General features: G+C 41.4%; 1 protein-coding gene across 1 annotated transcript in view; it reads left to right on the forward strand.

Moving 5' to 3' along the window:
- The window catches only part of LOC138955485 (arylsulfatase B-like), a 55,895-nt gene that overhangs the window by 18,679 nt on the left and 17,136 nt on the right, over positions 1 to 20,080 (forward strand). The gene's annotated exons all lie outside the window — the stretch shown is intronic.

Consider the following 20,080-nt stretch of genomic DNA (forward strand, 5'->3'; position numbering starts at 1 on the left):
TAAAGGGTGTTTGATTGCCGACAGCGGGTGCACGTACAAGGTTTTGATAGGTACACCAGATAAGATAGGTATTATTTTGTTTTTGTTATTGATTTTCTTCGTTGTTGATAGACTATGTAAGAGGTAGGGGTATATGTGTGGTGGAAATTAAATGTAAGCGCAAACACACACACACACACACACACACACACACACACACACACACACACACACACACACACACACACACACAAGTACTTCCAAACAAGAAGGTAAAAGTCAGATGTAAAAGTAACAAACAATACATAAACTGCTCACGCTACCATTCAAGAGTTATACAGACACATAGTTATAAACTTTTCCAATATGACCATTTTATTATAAAAGTGACTTCAGTCTTTTAAATACTAAAGCTCAAAAATAAAAAAATTCAACAATTTACACACATAAACAAAAGCCAAAAATGATTGTCAATGATAGTTTTTTGGTATACAACACCGCCTTGTTTGTTTTACACTTGTCTACTTTAGATGTTTTTTTTATAACCAGGTACTAGTTTGGTTGTTTGTCTTAGGGACTCGCATAACTTGACGTGGGGCGACTTTTGTATTTCACATCCATTGTTGGATTATAGTACCCGAGGGCGTTGAAGGTAGACGTACCAGCCGGGTCTTGGTCGCGGTTTTCAAACAGATTGCTGCTCTCCGAGTGTTTGACAGGTGTGTGAGGTAGTTCGGCTGCTGGTGTTTTTTCTTTTTGTTCTGGACTCTTCTGACATGTCTGGTGTTTTTTAACTTCTCTAGCTACAACTTCTGTTTGTGCTTTAAGTCGCTTCAACAGCCTTTCTCGGACTTTGACCAGGCGAACAAATTCTTTACTGGCCAAGACCACCCCTCTTTGACTTGGTCGCACGCGTCTGTTTTTTCTGTTTCCTTGGGTGATGTAGTGTCTGATGTGAATTTTCACAAGTTTTCGCCACGTTCTGACACTCGCAAAAATGTTTCGACCCAAAGGAAACATATCAGGTTCGGGTAGCGGTGAGCTAAACAGATACTCTTCCTCGTCAACCATCTCTTTTGTCGTTCTCAGCAACAACAACAACAAAAGTGTTAAACACCTTTTACTTCTAGGAGACTGTCTTTGTAGACTGTAGTGTAGAGTAGGTGGTGTTGTCTTGTGGCTCGATCAGGGTATTTATTAAAAAAATTAGGCAACACCATCTTTATACATAACCTCCTTACACTATGACATCAGTTACTATTTTTACAACAACAGGTTTAGACTTGTTGCGTTAACACATCTCTAAAAAAGTGCTATGAACTTACGGTCATTTACAACAGGGTTTTGGAGGTTAAAAATAGAAATGATGTCACGGAGACTTGTACCTTGACTCTTTTTGATGATGAAATACATTGCAAACAAACCACAAGTAGAACTTAACATCCCTGTAATACCTGTTCGTTGGTTTTAGAACACAAACCAATGACGCATAAAAAAAAACACCTTCAATGTCTTTGTGATTCGGTTTTAAAACAAAACTATCAAAATATTCAATATTCCCCTGACCAGCATAATACACACCAACCCAATGAGACCCAACCTTATGCGCTGGGTCTGTGTTTATGACGTAAGACGAGGGTGAAGTAAATTTATCTCAGAAGGAAGTTGGTCTCTGGTGTAAACACCCATAAACGGCCGTCTTACCACGGGGTGTCTCAACAGTAGGCGAGAGATCTCTAGTCCATTCATGATGTAAAATCAGTGATAACCTGCCTACTCCGAGCAATTTCTAGCAACGAGGCCATTTCTGTATACACAATAACGCGAACAGGCTCTGCCAGGGGTACACTAAACTTTAGTTCCAGACGCAAACCCCCCCACAGCGCACCAACTCAAGCTGATCTCCATCCAACATTGACTGTGACAAGTCGAATACATACAGCGTATAACCTCCGGGATAGTCTTCATAGGCAATTCCGTTACCAGCGTCACTAACATCCACCCCTGTTCCTGTGGTCAAACTAAAGAAACTTCCCACATACTGTCTGTTTTCAAAGTCTGGTGTTAGTGGTTTTGCAGAGACTTGTTTTCCAGTAACATAGAGACAGAGGAAATTCAAGTTGTGAGTTTTAAAGTTGAATGGATTTTTGGTGTAGCTATCGTTAAATGCAGCGAGCTCTACTAGTCCTACTACAACGCGTGTTGGTAGCTGACTGAGAAACAAATTGTCTAAAACAGCACTGAGGTTTCCACGCGGGATCCCGTAAGATTTCATAACTACTCTTTTTAGATGGTATTTGGCTGTGGACCTATCCAGGGTTTTTACGTGAGCAAGCCTTACAGCTGGATTTAGTTTTGTTTTTCTGACAAACAAAGAGATGTGTGTAATCACCGTTAGGTAAGCAGGGTTTAGTCCGTGGGCCATCAAATTAAACAGAGACACACCTACTACAATATAAATAACAAAAATCTGACCCAAAAAATACAAGCTCACTACGAGGGGTGTGATAACCAAAAACACGCCACAATCGAGAGAATCTCTTGGTATCAGTAGTTGTCTCTTCTAAGACGTTAGTATCAACAGCAGACAAGGCGTCCTCAGCCATAACTACTCTGAATGCTGTCCAAGGCTATCAGATGAGATCCATGTGTTAAATGACGCTGGGTACCCAAACCAATACACTAAATACTCTTTTTCCCCCTTACCAAGTAATTCTTTTAGTACTTTGTCAATACAATACATTTTTTTCTCTCCTACTTTTTGTAGTTCTTCTTTGGGCGGAGATATAGCTCAGTTGGTAGCGCGCTGGATTTGTATTCAGTTGACCGCTGTCAGCGTGAGTTCGATCCCAGGTTCGGCGGAAATTTATTTCAGAGTCAACTTTGTGTGCAGACTCTCTTCGGTGTCCGAACCCTCCCCCCGTGTACACTACATTGGGTGTGCACGTTAAAGATCCCACGATTGACAAAAGGGTCTTTCCTGGCAAAATTGCTTAGGCACAGTTAATAATTGTCTACTTATACCCGTGTGACTTGGAATAATAGGCCGCGAAAGGTAAATATGCGCCGAAATGGCTGCAATCTACTGGCCGTATAAAATTTCATCTCACGCGGCATCACTGCAGAGCGCCTAGAACTGTACCCACGGAATATGCGCGATATAAGCCTCATTGATTGATTGATTGATTGTAATTCTTCTGCGTGATCGTCTTTCAGTTTATAGGTCACTGGAGTTGATTTCAACACACTGCTAACTGAAAATATTTTTTCTGGCCACGCAGGTAAATAACCTTTTTTAAAGAGTCGTCGTGTTTTACTTAGTCTCACACGATCACCAACCTGTAGCCTACCTTTGTTTTTTTTTCTTTGGGGGTTGTCCATACAAAACTAACCAAACTGTAACTTCGTCCGTTAGCGAGGCAAACTTTAACAGGTGCTGATTTTATACTTCTGTGAAACGAATGGTTATACTTTTTTTTTGTGTTGATGTCATCGCGCCCCTCGTAGTGAGATTGTATTTTTTTTAAAACGCTAAAAAAGGGGCGTTCAAAAACTCTGTTCCCTTGTCAGTTTGCAATTTAAAAGGTTTGCGTCTCCGTGGTGCAATACTCAGGCGTGAGCAGCCTCTAACCTAACATTATGTATGACTGACTGTAGAACAACTCGTGTTCGGTGTAAAATGTACACCCGATGTTTATAACACCTACATAAAACCAACAGGTAGCTATCTGAGTCTAGTTGTTAAAGCTTTTTATATTTTTGTAAATCAGCTCTCATCTCTCCCGCCTCACCAGTCGAGCTAACTCCTCCACCCACCCCACACCATTTGTCTAGCACTAATCTAAGCATTAAACCCTAATCAACCCTCGGGGTAGGCAAACCACCTCCTATTAAACTTCTCTAACTGCTGGCCACCTCTGGTGGTTTTATCGGCGAGGGGGCTCCGCAAAGAGTAGGGGTACCATTTTGTATTGCCTTATCCTGACACCTCTGATAGTTATTAGCGCCATAAAAGAGAGAGGGCTCCACTAACCGCAGAGAAACCCATTTAATTGCACTAGACAGCAGTGTACGGCATCTAGATAAAACAGCGAACCTTCGTAACTAACCCACTGACTAGTGTTGGTGTTGTTGTTGTTATAATGACTGTTTTATTTTTATTTTTATTTTTTTTCTTCGTTGTTGATAGGCTATGTAAGAGGTAGGGTTATATGTGTGGTGAAAAAAAAATGTAAGTGCAAACACACACACACACACACACACACACACACACACACACACACACACACACACACACACACACACACACACACACAGAGAAGCTCTTGGCATCAGTAGTTGGCTCTTCTAAGACGTTAGTATCAACAGTCGTAGCTTCAGCAGACAAGGCAGCCTCACACATAACTACTCTGAATACTGTCTAAGGCTATCAGCTGAGAGCCATGTGTCAAATGACGTTGGATACCCAAACCAAGGCACTAAAGACTCTTTTTTTCCTCCCTTACCAAGTCGTTCTTTTAGTACTTTGTCAATACGATACATTTCTTTCTCTCCTACTTTTTGTAGTTCTTCTTTGTAAAAAAAAACTACCTTGTAGCTCTTCTGCGTGAGCGTCTTTCAGCTTATAGGTCACTGGAATTGTTTTCAACACACTGCTAACTGTAAATAATTCTTCTGTTCACGCAGGCAAATAACCTTTTTTAAAGAGTCGCCGTGTTTTACTTCGTCTCACACGATCACCAACCTGTAGCCTACCTTTGGGTGTTTTCTTTTGGGGTTGTCCGTACAAAACTTACCAAACTGTTTCTTTGTTAGCGAGGCAAACTTTAACAGGTGTTGGTTTTATACTTCTGTGAAACGAATGGTTATACGCGTGTACCAGGTGTTGTAATTCTTCTACATATCTTACACGATTAGTGTGTGTAAAAAAAGCGCCACATTATCTCTTTTAAGGTGCGCTCCAATAACTTGACGTGGGGGCGACTTTCGTATTTAACAATGTTGGGTTATAGTAACCGAGGTCGTTGAAGGTAGACATACCAGCCGGTTCCTGGTAGCAGTTTTCAAACAGATTGCTGCTCTCCGAGTATTTGACAGGTGTGTGAGGTAGTTCGTCTGCTGGTGTTTCTTCTTTTTGATCTGGACTCTTCTGACACGTCCGGTGTTTTTTTTAACTTCTCTAGCTACAACTTCTGTTTGTATTTCAAGTCGCTTCAACAGCCTTTCTCGGACTTTGATCAGGCGAGTAAATTCTTTACTGGCCAAGACCACCCCTCTTTGACTTGGTCGCACGCGTCTGTTTTTTTCTGTTTCCTTGGGTGATGTAATGTCTGATGTGGATTTTCACAAGTTTTCACCACGTTCTGACACTCGCGAAAATGGTTCGACCCAAAGGAAACATATCAGGTTCGGGTAGCGGTGAGCTAAACAGAGGCTATTCCTCGTCAAACATCTCTTTTGTCGTTCTCAGCAACAACAACAACAAAAGTGTTAAACAACTTTTACTTCTCGGAGACTGTCTTTGTAGACTGTAGTGTAGAGTAGGTGGTTTTGTCTTGTGGCTCGCTCAGGGGATTTAGTAAAAAAAATTAGGCAACACCATCTTTATACATAACCTCCTTACACTATGACATCAGTTACTATTTTTTACAACAACAGCTTTAGACTTGTTGCGTTAGCGCATCTTTGAAAAAAGTGCTATGAGCTTACGGTCATTTACACCAGGGTTTTGGGGGTTAGAAATAGAAATGATGTCACGAAGTCTTGTACCTTGACTCTTTTTGATGATGAAATACATTGCAAACAAACCACAAGCAGAACTTAACATCCCCTGTAATACCTGTTCGTTGGTTTTAGAACACAAACCAATGACGCATAAAAAAAAACAAATAAAAAAACCCACCTTCAATGTCTTTGTGATTCGGTTTTAAACCAAAACTATCAAAATATTCAATATTCCCCTGACCATCATAATACACAGCAACCCAATGAGACCCAACCTTATGTGCTGGGTCTGTGTTTATGACGTAAGAGGAGGGGTGAAGTAAATTTATCTCAGAAGGAAGTTGGTCTCTGGCGTAAACACCCATAAACGACCGTCTTGCCAAGTGGTGTCTTAACAGTAGGCGAGAGATCTCTAGACCATCATGATGTAAAATCAGTGATAACCTGCCTACTCCGATCAATTTCTAGCAACGAGTCCATTTCTGCATACACAATAACGTTAACAGGCTCTGTCAGGGGTGCACTAAACTTTAGTTCCAGACGCAAACCCCCCACAGCGCATCAGCTCAATCTGATCTCCACCCAACATTGACGGTGACAGGTCAAATACATACAGCGTATAGCCGCCGGGGTAGTCTTCATAGACAATTCTGTTACCGACGTCACCAACACCCACCCCTGTTCCTGTGGTCAAACTAAAGAAGCTTCCCACATACTGTCTGTTTTCAAAGTCTGGTGTTAGTGGTTTTGCAGGGACTTGTTTTCCATCAACATAGAGGCAGAGAAAATTCAAGTTGTGGGTTTTAAAAGTTGAATGGCTTTTTGGTGTAGCTACCGTTAAACGCAGCGCTTTCTACTAGTCCTACTACAACGCGTCTTGGTAGCTACCTGAGAAACAAGTTGTCTAAAACAGCACTAAGGTTTCCACGCGGGATCCTGTAAGATTTCATAACTACTTTTTTTAGAGAGTATTTGGCTGTGGAGCTCTCTAGGGTTTTTGTGTGAGCAAGACTTACAGCTGGATTTAGTTTTGTTTTTCTGACAAACAAAGAGGCGTGTGAAATCACCGCTAGGTAAACAGGGTTTAGTCCGTGGGTCATCACATTAAAACTTTGTCAATACAATACATTTCTTTCTCTCCTACTTTTTGTAGTTCTTCTTTGTAAAAAAACCCTACCTTGTAGTTCTTCTGCGTGAGCGTCTTTCAGCTTATCGGTCACTGGAGTTGTTTTCAACTCACTGCTAACTGTAAATAATTCTTCTGATCACGCAGGTAAATAACCTTTTTTAAAGAGTCACCGTGTTTTACTTAGTCTCACACGATCACCAACCTGTAGCCTACCTTTGGGTGTTTTCTTTTGGGGTTGTCCGTACAAAACTTACCAAACTGTTTCTTTATTAGCAAGGCAAACTTTAACAGGTGCTGTTTTATACTTCTGTGAAACGAATGGTTATACGCGTGTACCAGGTGTTGTAATTCTTCTATATATCTTACACGATTAGTGTGTGTAAAAAAGCGCCACATTTTCTCTTTTAAGGTGCGCTCCCATAACTTGACGTGGGGCGACTTTCGTATTTAACAATGTTGGGTTATAGTAACCGAGGTCGTTGAAGGTAGACACACCAGCCAGCCGGCTCCTGGTAGCAGTTTTCAAACAGATTGCTGCTCTCTGAGTATTTGACAGGTGTGTGAGGTAGTTCGTCTGCTGGTGTTTCTTCTTTTTGTTCTGGGCTCTTCTGATACGTCTGGTGTTTTTTTTTAACTTCTATAGCTACAACTTCTGTTTGTGTTTTAAGTCGCTTCAACAGCCTTTCTCGGACTTTGATCAGGCGAGTAAATCCTTTACTGGCCAAGACCACCCCTCTTTGACTTGGTCGCACGCGTCTGTTCTTTCTGTTTCCTTGGTGAAAACCACGGAAACATATCAGGTTCGGGTAGCGGTGAGCTAAACAGAGGCTCTTTCTCGTCAAACATCTCTTTTGTCGTTCTCAGCAACAACAACAACAAAAGTGTTAAACAACTTTTACCTCTAGGAGACTGTCTTTGTAGACTGTAGTGTAGAGTAGGCGGTGTTGTCTTGTGGCTCGATCAGGAAATTTAGTGAAAAAAATTAGGCAACACCATCTTTATACATAACCTCCTTACACTATGACATCAGTTACTATTATTTACAACAACAGCTTTAGACTTGTTGCGTTAACACATCTCTAAAAAAGTGCTATGAACTTACGGTCATTTACAACAGGGTTTTGGGGGTTAAAAATAGAAATGATGTCACGGAGCCTTGTACCTTGACTCTTTTTGATGATGAAATACATTGCAAACAAACCACAAGTAGAACTTAACATCCCTGTAATACCTGTTCGTTGGTTTTAGAACACAAACCAATGACGCATAAAAAAACAAACACCTTCAATGTCTTTGTGATTCGGTTTTAAACCAAAACTATCAAAATATTCAATATTCCCCTGACCATCATAATACACACCAACCCAATGAGACCCAACCTTATGTACTGGGTCTGTGTTTATGACGTAAGACGAGGGGTGAAGTAAATTTATCTCAGAAGGAAGTTGGTCTCTGGCGTAAACACACATAAACGACCGTCTTGCCACGGGGTGTCTTAACAGTAGGCGAGAGATCTCTAGGCCATGCATGATGTAAAATCAGTGATAACCTGCCTACTCCGATCAATTTCTAGCAACGAGTCCATTTCTGCAAACACAATAACGTGAACAGGCTCTACCAGGGGTGCACTAAACTTTTAGTTCCAGACGCAAACTCCCACAGTAGTCTTCATAGACAATTCTGTTACCGACGTCACCAACACCCACTCCTGTTCCTGCGGTCAAACTAAAGAAACTTCCCACATACTGTCTGTTTTCAAAAGTCTGGTGTTAGTGGTTTTGCAGGGGCTTGTTTTCCATCAACATAGAGGCAGAGAAAATTCAAGTTGTGGGTTTTAAAAGTTGAATGTTTTTTTTTGTGTAGCTACCGTTAAACGCAGCGCTCTCTACTAGTCCTACTACAACGCGTCTTGGTAGCTGCCTGAGAAACAAATTGTCTAAAACAGCACTAAGCTTTCCACGCGGGATCCCGTAAGATTTCATAACTACTCTTTTTAGAGGGTATTTGGCTGTAGAGCTCTCTATGGTTTTTGTGTGAGCAAGACTTACAGCTGGATTTAGTTTTGTTTTTCTGACAAACAAAGAGGCGTGTGTAATCACCCGTAGGTAAACAGGGTTTAGTCCGTGGGTCATCACATTAAAACTTTGTCAATACGATACATTTCTTTCTCTCCTACTTTTTGTAGTTCTTCTTTGTAAAAAAAAAACTACCTTGTAGTTCTTCTGTGTGAGCGTCTTTCAGCTTATCGGTCACTGGAGTTGTTTTCAACACACTGCTAACTGTAAATAATTCTTCTGTTCACGCAGGTAAATAACCTTTTTTAATGAGTCGTCGTGTTTTACTTCGTCTCACACGATCACCAACCTGTAGCCTACCTTTGGGTGTTTTCTTTGGGGGTTGTCCGTACAAAACTTACCAAACTGTTTCTTTGTTAGCGAGGCAAACTTTAACAGGTGTTGGTTTTATACTTCTGTGAAACGAATGGTTATACGCGTGTACCAGGTGTTGTAATTCTTCTACAAATCTTACACGATTAGTGTGTGTAAAAAAGCGCCACATTTTCTCTTTTAAGAGGAACCCTTGTTCTGATTTCCCCCTGATCTGTTCCATGAACAAAACAAACGCTTCAAAATCAATTTTTCTCACTCTTTTCTTCTCAAAAACAAAGAGTCGGGTGACTTGTCTTTCTTTCATGCCTCAGTCAATAACCACTCTGTCTTACAACGACCGCGCCTGATCAACTCAAAGCAGGACTTTCTTTCTTTTCTCGGTGAAATCAGTGACCATGACATTTTAGAACAAGTTAGACTCGAACGCCCAAACTCTCGGTATTCTGTTCATACCATCATGTCTTCCAATTTCTATGTCACGCCTTTGTCTGACTTTCCTATCGGATGCGCCTGTGGTAGTCTACCTGACTAGTCTACATCACAAACACACAGTTCTTGCACAAGTTGCAAAAAGACGCGAATAATCATTTTCCTTATACTGATGGTCTGTGTCTCTTTCGCTGTCTTGCTTTGCACAAAGGAGCCTCGCGTCATTCTTTGCAAAAACCCACAAAAACCTTGTTCAAACAGTGGGCCGGACATTCCCCCCATTTTGTCAAATTAAACAGAGACACACCTACTACAATATAAATTAGAAAAATCTGATCAACAAAACAAAAAAACAAAAACAAAACAAAAAAATGTTTTACAAAAATACAATCTCACTACGAGGGGCGCGATAACCAAAAACACACCACAAGCAAGAGAATCTCTTGGTATCAGTAGTTGTCTCTTCTAATACGTTAGTAGCAACAGTTGTATCTTCAGCAGACAAGGCGTCCTCAGCCATAACTACTCTGAATACTGTCTAAGGCTATCAGCTGAGATCCATGTGTCAAATGACGTTGGGTTTTGTGAACAAGAAACAATTAACAAGTGGCTCTATCCCATCTCCCCCCTTTCCCTGTCGCGATATAACCTTGAACGTTTGAAAACGACGTTAAACACCAAATAAAGAAAGAAAGAAAATGACGTTGGGTACCCAAACCAATGCACTAAATACTCTTTTTTTCCTCCCTTACCAAGTCGTTCTTTTAGTACTTTGTCAATACGATACATTTCTTTCTCTCCTACTTTTTGTAGTTCTTCTTTGTAAAAAAAACAAACTACCTTGTAGTTCTTCTGCGTGAGCGTCTTTCAGCTTATAGATCACTGGAGTTGTTTTCAACACATTGCTAACTGTAAATAATTCTTCTGTTCACGCAGGTAAATAACCTTTTTTAAAGAGTCGTCGTGTTTTACTTCGTCTCACACGATCACCAACCTGTAGCCTACCTTTGGGTGTTTTCTTTTGGGGTTGTCCGTACAAAACTTACAAAACTGTTTCTTTATTAGCAAGGCAAACTTTAACAGGTGCTGTTTTATACTTCTGTGAAACGAATGGTTATACGCGTGTACCAGGTGTTGTAATTCTTCTATATATCTTACACGATTAGTGTGTGTAAAAAAGCGCCACATTGTGCTGATTTCCCTGATTGGGACGAGTCGCTTCTTGATCTGTTCCATGAGCAAAACAAACGCTTCAAAATCAATTTTTCTCACTCCTTTCTTCTCAAAAACAAAGAGTCGGGTGACTTGTCTTTCTTTCATGCCTCAGTCAATAACCACTCTGTCTTACAACGACCACGCCTGAGTTGTCAAAGCAGGACTTTCTTTCTTTTCTCGGTGAAATCAGTGACCATGACATTCTAGAACAAGTTAGACTCGAACGCCCAAACTCTCGGTATTTTGTTCACAACATCATGTCTTCCAGTTTCTATGTCACGCCTTTGTCTGACTTTCCTATCGAACAGAGGGAAAAAAGAAAACCCCTAAAAGACCTCCTTTCAAGTTTGTTGTTAAGCGTAACAATCAATATATGTGTCTTTGTACAGACAAACTTCGGTTTCTCGACATCAACAATTTTTCTTGCGCCAGGTTTTAGTTATTCCAAGTACCTCTAGGCGTTCGGTGTCGAAGAGGAAAAGGGTTTTTTCTGCTATGAATACGTCACTAGTCTAAGTACACTAGACGAAAGAGAACTCCCACCCCATGCAGCTTTTTTTAGTAAGTTAAAAAAACTCAAATATTTCTGAAACAGAGTACGCTTTTTGTCAGCGTGTGTGGACTGAAAACAAAATGACGACTTTGAAGGCTTTTTTTGGTGTGGTACAACAACCTAGACACAGTACTGTTTCTGGTTGCTTTGCAGCATCAGATTAGTATGTACGCTAGTCTGCGAGTTGATTTGCTGAAAGACGGTATTTCTGTCCCCGGTGTGACACTGAAGTGTCTGTTTGACACGTTGTCTTCAGATACCTACTTTTCACTTTTTAACGAAAAACAAAACGACGTTCAAGCACTTTTGCGAAAGAACATTGTCGAGGGTCCGTCTATTGTCTTTCACAGATACCACAAAAAAGACAAAACACACATTCGTGGTAATCAGGACAAACCGGTACAGGCTGTTCAGGGGTTTGATGCAAATGCGCTGTGTTTAGCTGCACTCATGCAAGACATGCCCACAGAGCACCCTGTCATTCGTAGAAAAGAAAACGCTTTTAAAGCGGAAAAAACAGATCCCTACGGTCAGCTAGCTCGGGAATGGTTGGAGTGGGTTATGGATTCAAAACAGATCCATCTCCAACATAAGTTTAACGCAAAAGAGAAGACCCTTGGTCGAAAAAAGATTAGAATTGATGGTTGGGATGACACAAATCAAATTTGCTATCAGTTTCACGGATGTTTGTTCCACGGGCATGACTGTTCTGTGACCGCCGGTAAAACGACTAACCCTGTCACCGGAAAAACACTAGTTGAACTCAGAGAGCATACAAGCAACATCACCAAATACTTGCGTGAGGATGTGGGTGTGACTGTCGTCGAAAAATGGGAGTGTGAATGGCACGCAGACAAAATACAAAACACCTCCATTCAGGTTTTTCTACAAGGTCGTTTTCCGACACTTAAACCCTTCCGGCATCCTTCTACCATCACAGATCAAACTGTCTTAGACGCGGTGCAAAACAAAACTTTGTTCGGGTTGGTATAGTGTGATATTTATGTACCTGACCATCTAAAAGAACATTTCAGTGAAATGCAGCCTATTTTCAAAAATGAGTCTGTCAGCTGAGAACAGATCGGGGATTTTATGAAAGACTACGCTGAAAAACACAAGCTCTTATCCCAACCACGCCGTACACTTGTAGGGAGTTACCACGGTGAACAAATTCTGCTAGCTACACCCCTCTTGTTTTGGTACGTGCAGCACGGTTTGATTGTTAAAACATCACGCTGATCGTAGAGTATCAACCCAAAACCTGTTTCCGTCAGTTTGGTGACAGCGTTTCAAACGCAAGACGAGCAGGAGACCAAGACTCATCAAAAGCTATCTTAGCTGAAACTTTCAAACTGCTCGGTAACTCAGTCTACGGGAAAACCTTAACTAACGTGGCCAACCATCGTGATATTCATTACGTTTTGTCTGATAAGGCCTCAAAACTGATCAACAATGGTCGTTTTCAAAAACTAACAGAAGTAACAGATTCTGTCGCTGAAGTAGAGATGGTTAAAAAAAATCAACTGGTCACTCCCCTCTCAGATTGGTTACTTTGTTTACCAGTACGCTAAACTACGCATGTTGGAGTTTCATTTTGATTTTCTAGATAAGTTTGTGTCCAGAGCCGACTACCAGCTTTTGGAAATGGATACAGATTCTCTATACATGGCGCTTAGCTCTTCAACGTTAGAAGAGGTGGTTCGTCCTGAACTGCGAGAGCAGTTTTACCAAGTGTATAACCAATGGTTCCCTGCACAAGCCTGTGACCAACCAACATGGTCTAGCATGTAAGGTCTTGCGTCTCTGTGGTGCAATACTCAGACGTGATCAGTCGCTAATCTAACATTATGTATGACTGACTGTAGAACAACTCGTGTTCGGTGTAAAATGTACCTCCGATGTTTATAACACCCACATAAAAAACAACAATCTGAGTCTACTTGTTAAAACTTTTTTTTATATGTGTACAACAGCTCCCATCCCTCTCATCAGTCGAGCTAACTTCCACACCCACCCCACACCATTTGTCTAGCACTAATCTAAGCATTAAACCCTAATCAACCCTCGGGGTAGGCAAACCACCTCCTGTTAAACTTCTCTAACTGCTGGCAACCTCTGGTGGTTTTATCGGCGAGGGGGCTCCGCAAAGAGTAGGGGTACCATTTTTATTGCCTTATCCTGACACCTCTGATAGTTATTAGCACTATTAAAGAGAGAGTGCTCCGCGAAGCGCGGATAGTAATCCTGTCATTACCCCAGCTGGAGTGGTCATTAGTACCGAGCAACAGGTACAGGCACATGAAATCACATGACAAAATATAAAACGCAATAAACCGTTTATCCGCAATCCCTCCTTATCACTACTTAAACACAGGCACCTTAACCTATCACTTTATGCTGGGCCCTACCCTTGCGCATTGCGCATTGCGCCGAGGCATGAGGCATACTTATCCTTACTACTTCTTCGCAGTCATTTTGTAACCCCCCCCCCCCCTCCAAAGTGAATTGATCCGTCCTTGGATGCGTCAAATGTGGTAGTGAGAGGGTGAGAGCGAATCGGACGTATTTCACTTCATTTTATCTGTCATCACTTCGCCCTTGGTGTGTCTGGTTTATGTGATTGACTGAATGGTTAATATCACGCTTTATTACCATTCCAGTCACCATATGGCTTTTTGACCAATCAGGACTGATTCTAGGTGACCCTCTTTGTTGATCACGCTAAAAATTAACAAAACAAAGTAGGCCTAAACATTGGAACTAACATTATCAGCGTGACTTATTCTACAGAATGACAATTCAAATGCCGTCAGATACTACCCTCTTTATCTAAAAATACAGAAAAGCCAGTTTTGTCGGTGGGCGCTTTAAAGAACGGTGAGGCACCACCCACCCTCTGCGTTTGCACTGCCGACCCACTCACTTCAAAATGTCATTTTCCAAGTTCTGACGATTCAAGCGAAATTGTGTCACTTAGTTTACGTCAAATCAGAGACATAGATAGAAGAGATGCGAAGCGCTGTCTTCCCACTCGCGTTATCTTCGCCTACGGCAGGAGCAAGTAATCCTCCCACTGGCACCAGCTGGCACCAGCTGAGGTAAGCGCTCTCCAGTATAGGAGTCGCGAACATTTCGTACGATCGGTCAAAATGGCGAAGGTGATAGGAGAAACGACGACTAAAACGACAGAGGATTTTATCCGTTGGGAAAATATCCCCTTGGATTTTTTCCTTGGGGAATTTACAGAAGAGGAAGGCAAAAGTGAATCCAGTCATGACTCAGATAGCGACAACGTTGCAGTGCAGCCAAAAGTGTCAAAAGTGTCTCAGTTTCAATGCCCTCGCTCCCCAAAGACCTACGCATCTATCAGCGGATTTCGGGGTCATGTGTCAAAAAAAACCACGACGAACCACAATTGAAAGGTAAGCACGTAAACAAAGGTGACAATTCTGGTTTTGACAACCACTAGTACTATCAGCTTTTGGTCGCATATTATGATAAAAACACTTCGAAGGCTCTAAACAACCCTTATCGGCCCAGATCCAGATCCAAACAACCCGATAATTTGTTCGTGAATGAACTTTGAAGAAGCTGTGAATTTCAATTTTCATCAGCAGCCAACTTCCCTGTATTAAATTTTCTCCTTGACAATAAGTTAAATGTTAACAGCTGTTATTGGTGATACTGATAGAGCACTTGATATTAGTGATCATACCTGAACAAACAAAATGTATTTTTCTGTACTAATGTTTGTTTTTCTATTTGATCTTAGAATAGAAATTACACCACACTATAAATATAATGACTCATGTGGTATAATCTTTCGAAGTGTTTAACACCATTGGTGTCTGCTGTGAAACAGGCTGCAAAGGCTGGCATGTACGAGAAAATGTGGACTCTTTTTCATGAGATGTCGACCCATCCAGATTTAACTGATCACACCTGCAGGACTATTATCTCCAATGACGAGTCAGTTTCTCATGAGATTGCTTATATGTACACAAGGTGCCTGCTGGACTCTCTTGTCACAGCTCTCCTTCAGCTCGAGAAAAAAAGTGAGGAGAAAACAGTTGACGCTGCCATGGACACTGTGTCTGCAGGCGACCAGGCTGTCATTTTTTACATTGCGGGGAACCTCATCCACAGCATGTCAAAGAAAACGAAAATTGCAGACACGCAAGCACAGATTCAGGCTTTGTGTGCATCAGATTCAGAGTCTGAGCAAGAAGTACCGTCCCATATAGCAGCTTGGTTGAAAAGCAAGGATAGGGGAGGGTTAAAAACGCCATCACTGAAGTTTTACAAACTGGTGCTCATGTTTGAATCAATCATGCGCAGAGTAGTGGATGTTAAAGCCCTTGATGCCATGTCTCTGTCAACAGTAAGACTGAAGGAAACTATACTGTCTGACAGGACTGTGCAGATGACATGGCAGGACATTTCCAATTTCTCAGGGCACCAGAAATTTCTGGAGAACTTCATTACTTATTTTTTGACTGTTCGTGGTTTTGCAATTACCAAGTTTATTAAAAGGCAAGAACAGAAAAAAAACAAGTTCAATATTATTTCTAGAAATAAATCATTGAGGAAAAATCTCAAACGGTGTTAAATTGGAAATGTCCTGCCTGCTCTGTCCCTTTCCTCTTTAAGCTGTTCCGAGAGTGTGGGAGGCAATATTGTTTCAATTTATCTTTTGTGTCCACACTGATGTTTCTAACTTGAATTCGTGTGTTGTATGTTTAGGAACTAGCCTTTTCCTTACATTTTATTGTTAACACTCTCTGACGTTGACAAGGCACTTTGTGATTGTAAATTCATGTAAAATTTCAAAACAAATGTTTGAAGGGTCAAGAAGAACACTTTCGGAGTAGCCAAGATTTGGAGACAAGGAAGTTTTGTTGTTGTGCCTATCAGTATCGATTCTGATAGTGATAGTCTCGCCCTGAAGTTGTGTGTTGTTGTATATTTGAAAACATAGTTATACAATAAACCAGTGTAATCCTTGCTTTCAGTTTCACCGTCCGTTGCAGAGAGAGTCAGTCACTGAGTGTGTGATCCTGGCATCTTTCTTTCTTTATTTGGTGTTTAACGTCGTTTTCAAACGTTCAAGGTTATATCGCGATGATCCTGGCATATGTGAAATTGAGAATGAGAGTGAGACAGAGAGAAAATGAAAAGGTGTGCCTGTGAACAGTACAAATGCAAGTTACATGTATGCTTGTTCGTGGAAAACATGTCTTTGTTGGAGATGCATGAAAAGTAATAATTTAAAAGCCTTCACTTTCTCTTCATTCACAAACATACTTGCACAAACTGAAACAGACCAAAAAATATCTGAAATCAAAGACCTGTATTTTGTCGTGTCATTTTAAGAAAACATTTTACTTAATACTTATGCTTTTGACCCCGTTCGGATGCCCCGCCAACTTTCTGTACTTTTTTTCCATGGATGAGTTGTTAAGCCCTTCGCACAACCCCCAACCTGGAGGACAAGGGTGTATACTTAGTCTGGCCCCATTCACCTCAGACCTGTCCGGCGTGGTTACACCTGCCAGGAGCACTATATGAAGGCTCCGGCCGGCATAGCTCTTTGGATCATCGGGGCACGCAAGCTGCTACGCCACGGCAAGGCATATTATTATTATTATTATTGTGATCATTTTTTATGCGCCTAATCTAGATATAGCCCTAGGCGCTTACATATTAATTTCTGCCGTTTGAAATGGATTTTTTTTACAGACAGACAGACAAACAGACATTTTTTACACACAATATATAACGCATTCACAACGGTCAGTAAAGCTCAATAGCCTGTTAGGCGAGCATTCCCCTTTCGCGGCCTTTATTCCAAGTCAAACGGGTATTTGGTGGACATTTTTATCTATGCCTATACAATTTTGCCAGGAAAGACCCTTTTGTCAATCGTGGGATCTTGAACGTGCACACCCCAATGTAGTGTACACGAAGGGACCTCGGTTTTTCGTCTCATCCGAAAGACTAGCACTTGAACCCACCACCTAGGTTAGGAAAGGGGGGAGAAAATTGCGGCCTGACCCAGGGTCGAACACGCAACCTCTCGCTTCCGAGCGCAAGTGCGTTACCACTCGGCCACCCAGTCATAAATTATCCATATACACCAGTGGCAGAATTTTTTTTACTGGTTTGCAAATAAAAGCATGTGAACAATATATACAATTCTTGCTTGCACTGATAATTTATGTTAAAAAGAACAGTCCACAACATACTTAAGCTCCCATGGGGTCGCCTTCACGCGGCGGGAGTGTTTTTACCAAGCTACCCCACCCCTTTACTTCTCTTCTTTTGTCTTATTTCTGCCTTAGGCCTAAAAAAAAAATAGGTGTGGTTACGGTAACCCGACCTACCCTAATTTTAGGGGCCGATCCTATAACTTTTTATTACATTTGTCAAACAAACAAAAAAATAAAAAAAAACCGAGTGCAAAAAACGCAATGAAAGCGAAAGCGCCCGTGTCGCACACTTATTTCCCTGTCAAGTACCGTACTTTCCGGGTCATAAGGCGCGACTTTTTTCCTCTTGTATAACGAAGCGCCTAATCCGTGTATGAAATACGAAAAAAATCAAAGAGACCGCTTGAGTACCAGTCAAACAACTTGTGATAATGCATGTTTCAGCTACTAGGTACTGCCCTGCCTTTGATCTGGCCGCACACACAGATTTCCACTCTGTTAAACTCGGTCACTGACCGGTCACTGACCCCGATGCAGGAAGTGTTTCCTCTCTCATATATGACAGGGGAACCACCTCTCATGGCAAAAACTGGGTCATTGACCCCTGGGAAGAAGGTCGTGTCTTTTAACAAGGCCACCCAGCTATCACAATGCCTTTGGTCACTGACCGGTCACTGACCCCGATGCAGGAAGTGTTTCCTCTCTCAGATATGACAGGGGAACCACCTCTCATGGCAAAAACTGGGTCATTTTGGTGCGCCCTATTGGCCCCCTGCGTCCAATGGGTGACTGGATTACAATTTTTTTTATTTTTTAAAGAAGGGGGTGCGTCTTAGATAACAAAGCGCCTTGTCACCCGGAAAGTACGGTAGGTTTAATTTGTACACATTAGAAAAAAAAGTTGAAAAAAAAAGTGATTGCCTACCTACCTACCCTATTTTTTTGGCTATGTTACCGTAACCACACCTTTTTTTTCTTTTTTTTTTGGCCTTACCAGTCTTGTCACCTATATTTCCTTCCAAGAAAACTCTCCCTACTATTCCCTGCAGTTTTCCAATTCTTTTCTTGTTGTCTTATTTCTACCTGACTGGATCCATCACCTTTATTTCACTTACCAAAAGTCTTCTTTTCCACATCCTTATTTCTCTGCACCCCGCATGTCGTAAGAGGCGACTAACGGATTCTGTTTCTCCTTTTACCCTTGTTAAGTGGTTCTTGTATAGAATATAGTCAATGTTTGTAAAGATTTTAGTCAAGCAGTATGTAAGAAATGTTTAGTCCTTTGTACTGGAAACTTGCATTCTCCCAGTAAGGTCATATATTGTACTACGTTGCAAGCCCCTGGAGCAATATTTTGATTAGTGCTTTTGTGAACAAGAAACACTTAACAAGTGGCTCTATCCCATCTCCTTTCCCCTATCCCATCTCCCCCCTTTCCCTCGTCGCGATATAACCTTCGTGGTTGAAAACGACGTTAAATACCAAATAAAGTAACATACTTAAAAACCACAACGCATTTAAAAAAAAAAGCCATAACAACAACAGTAACATTTATACACTGCCAATGCCATCGGAGACAATTACAGCAAACAGAGAACATTCTGAAAGGGATGAAATGAACAACAAATAAACAAGGATGCCAACATAAACAAATTGCTGCCAGGCATTTCTTATGATTTAATTGCAATAATCATGACAAAGCGAGTTGCCCTATTTTATTTCAATTACAATCACACCGAAAAAGTGAAGAGCAGATCTATTAATCAGAATCAGTCAGTTTTGTCTTTCAATTTCATTCAATGCCACTCCAAACAGTAAAACAGACTCAAGAAATTAAGCATGCTAACTTTTCTTAGCTCGCTTCGCCAGTGATGTGTTGTCTGCTTGCATGGTCCTCTTTCTGTTAGTGATGTTGCCTCTAATAGGCGCAAGCGCACTTGAACCTAGAACCCTCAGTTTTGAAGAGCAATGCTGTACATCCCAAACGGTTGGGTTGTTGTTTGCCCCACCTTTCTGTCTACAATGTGCAAAATGTTCCTCTAGGGGGTCCTGGTTAAAGTTGTGGGTCAACACAAAAGATGCACCTTCTCGCAAAAGAAACTGAACAATTTCAACAATAGAGCGGGCGCTGATCCTCAAACCTGACAGGGTCTGATGACTCAACAGCATTCTGCCTTTCTCAGCTTTGGCAAAACCATCTCGGTTTGTAACACCATCTTCCCATTCTTGCAAATACTCTAAAAATCCACCGGTGAGGTATTGCAGCCTCTCATCATCAAGTGTTCTGTACTCTCTGAGATCTGGGTTTCTCTTTTGTGCAGACTCTTTCAGATTACGGACATTTAAACAGTCATAATACCGATTCATGTGTCTAATAAAAGTCACAGTCTCTTTCACATCCGGGCCATAGTTCTGTTCAAGACTGTCGGCGACAGTTTTGCTCAGAACTTGA

Source organism: Littorina saxatilis, unplaced genomic scaffold (assembly GCF_037325665.1).
Source record: "Littorina saxatilis isolate snail1 unplaced genomic scaffold, US_GU_Lsax_2.0 scaffold_385, whole genome shotgun sequence".
NCBI lineage: Eukaryota > Metazoa > Mollusca > Gastropoda > Littorinimorpha > Littorinidae > Littorina > Littorina saxatilis.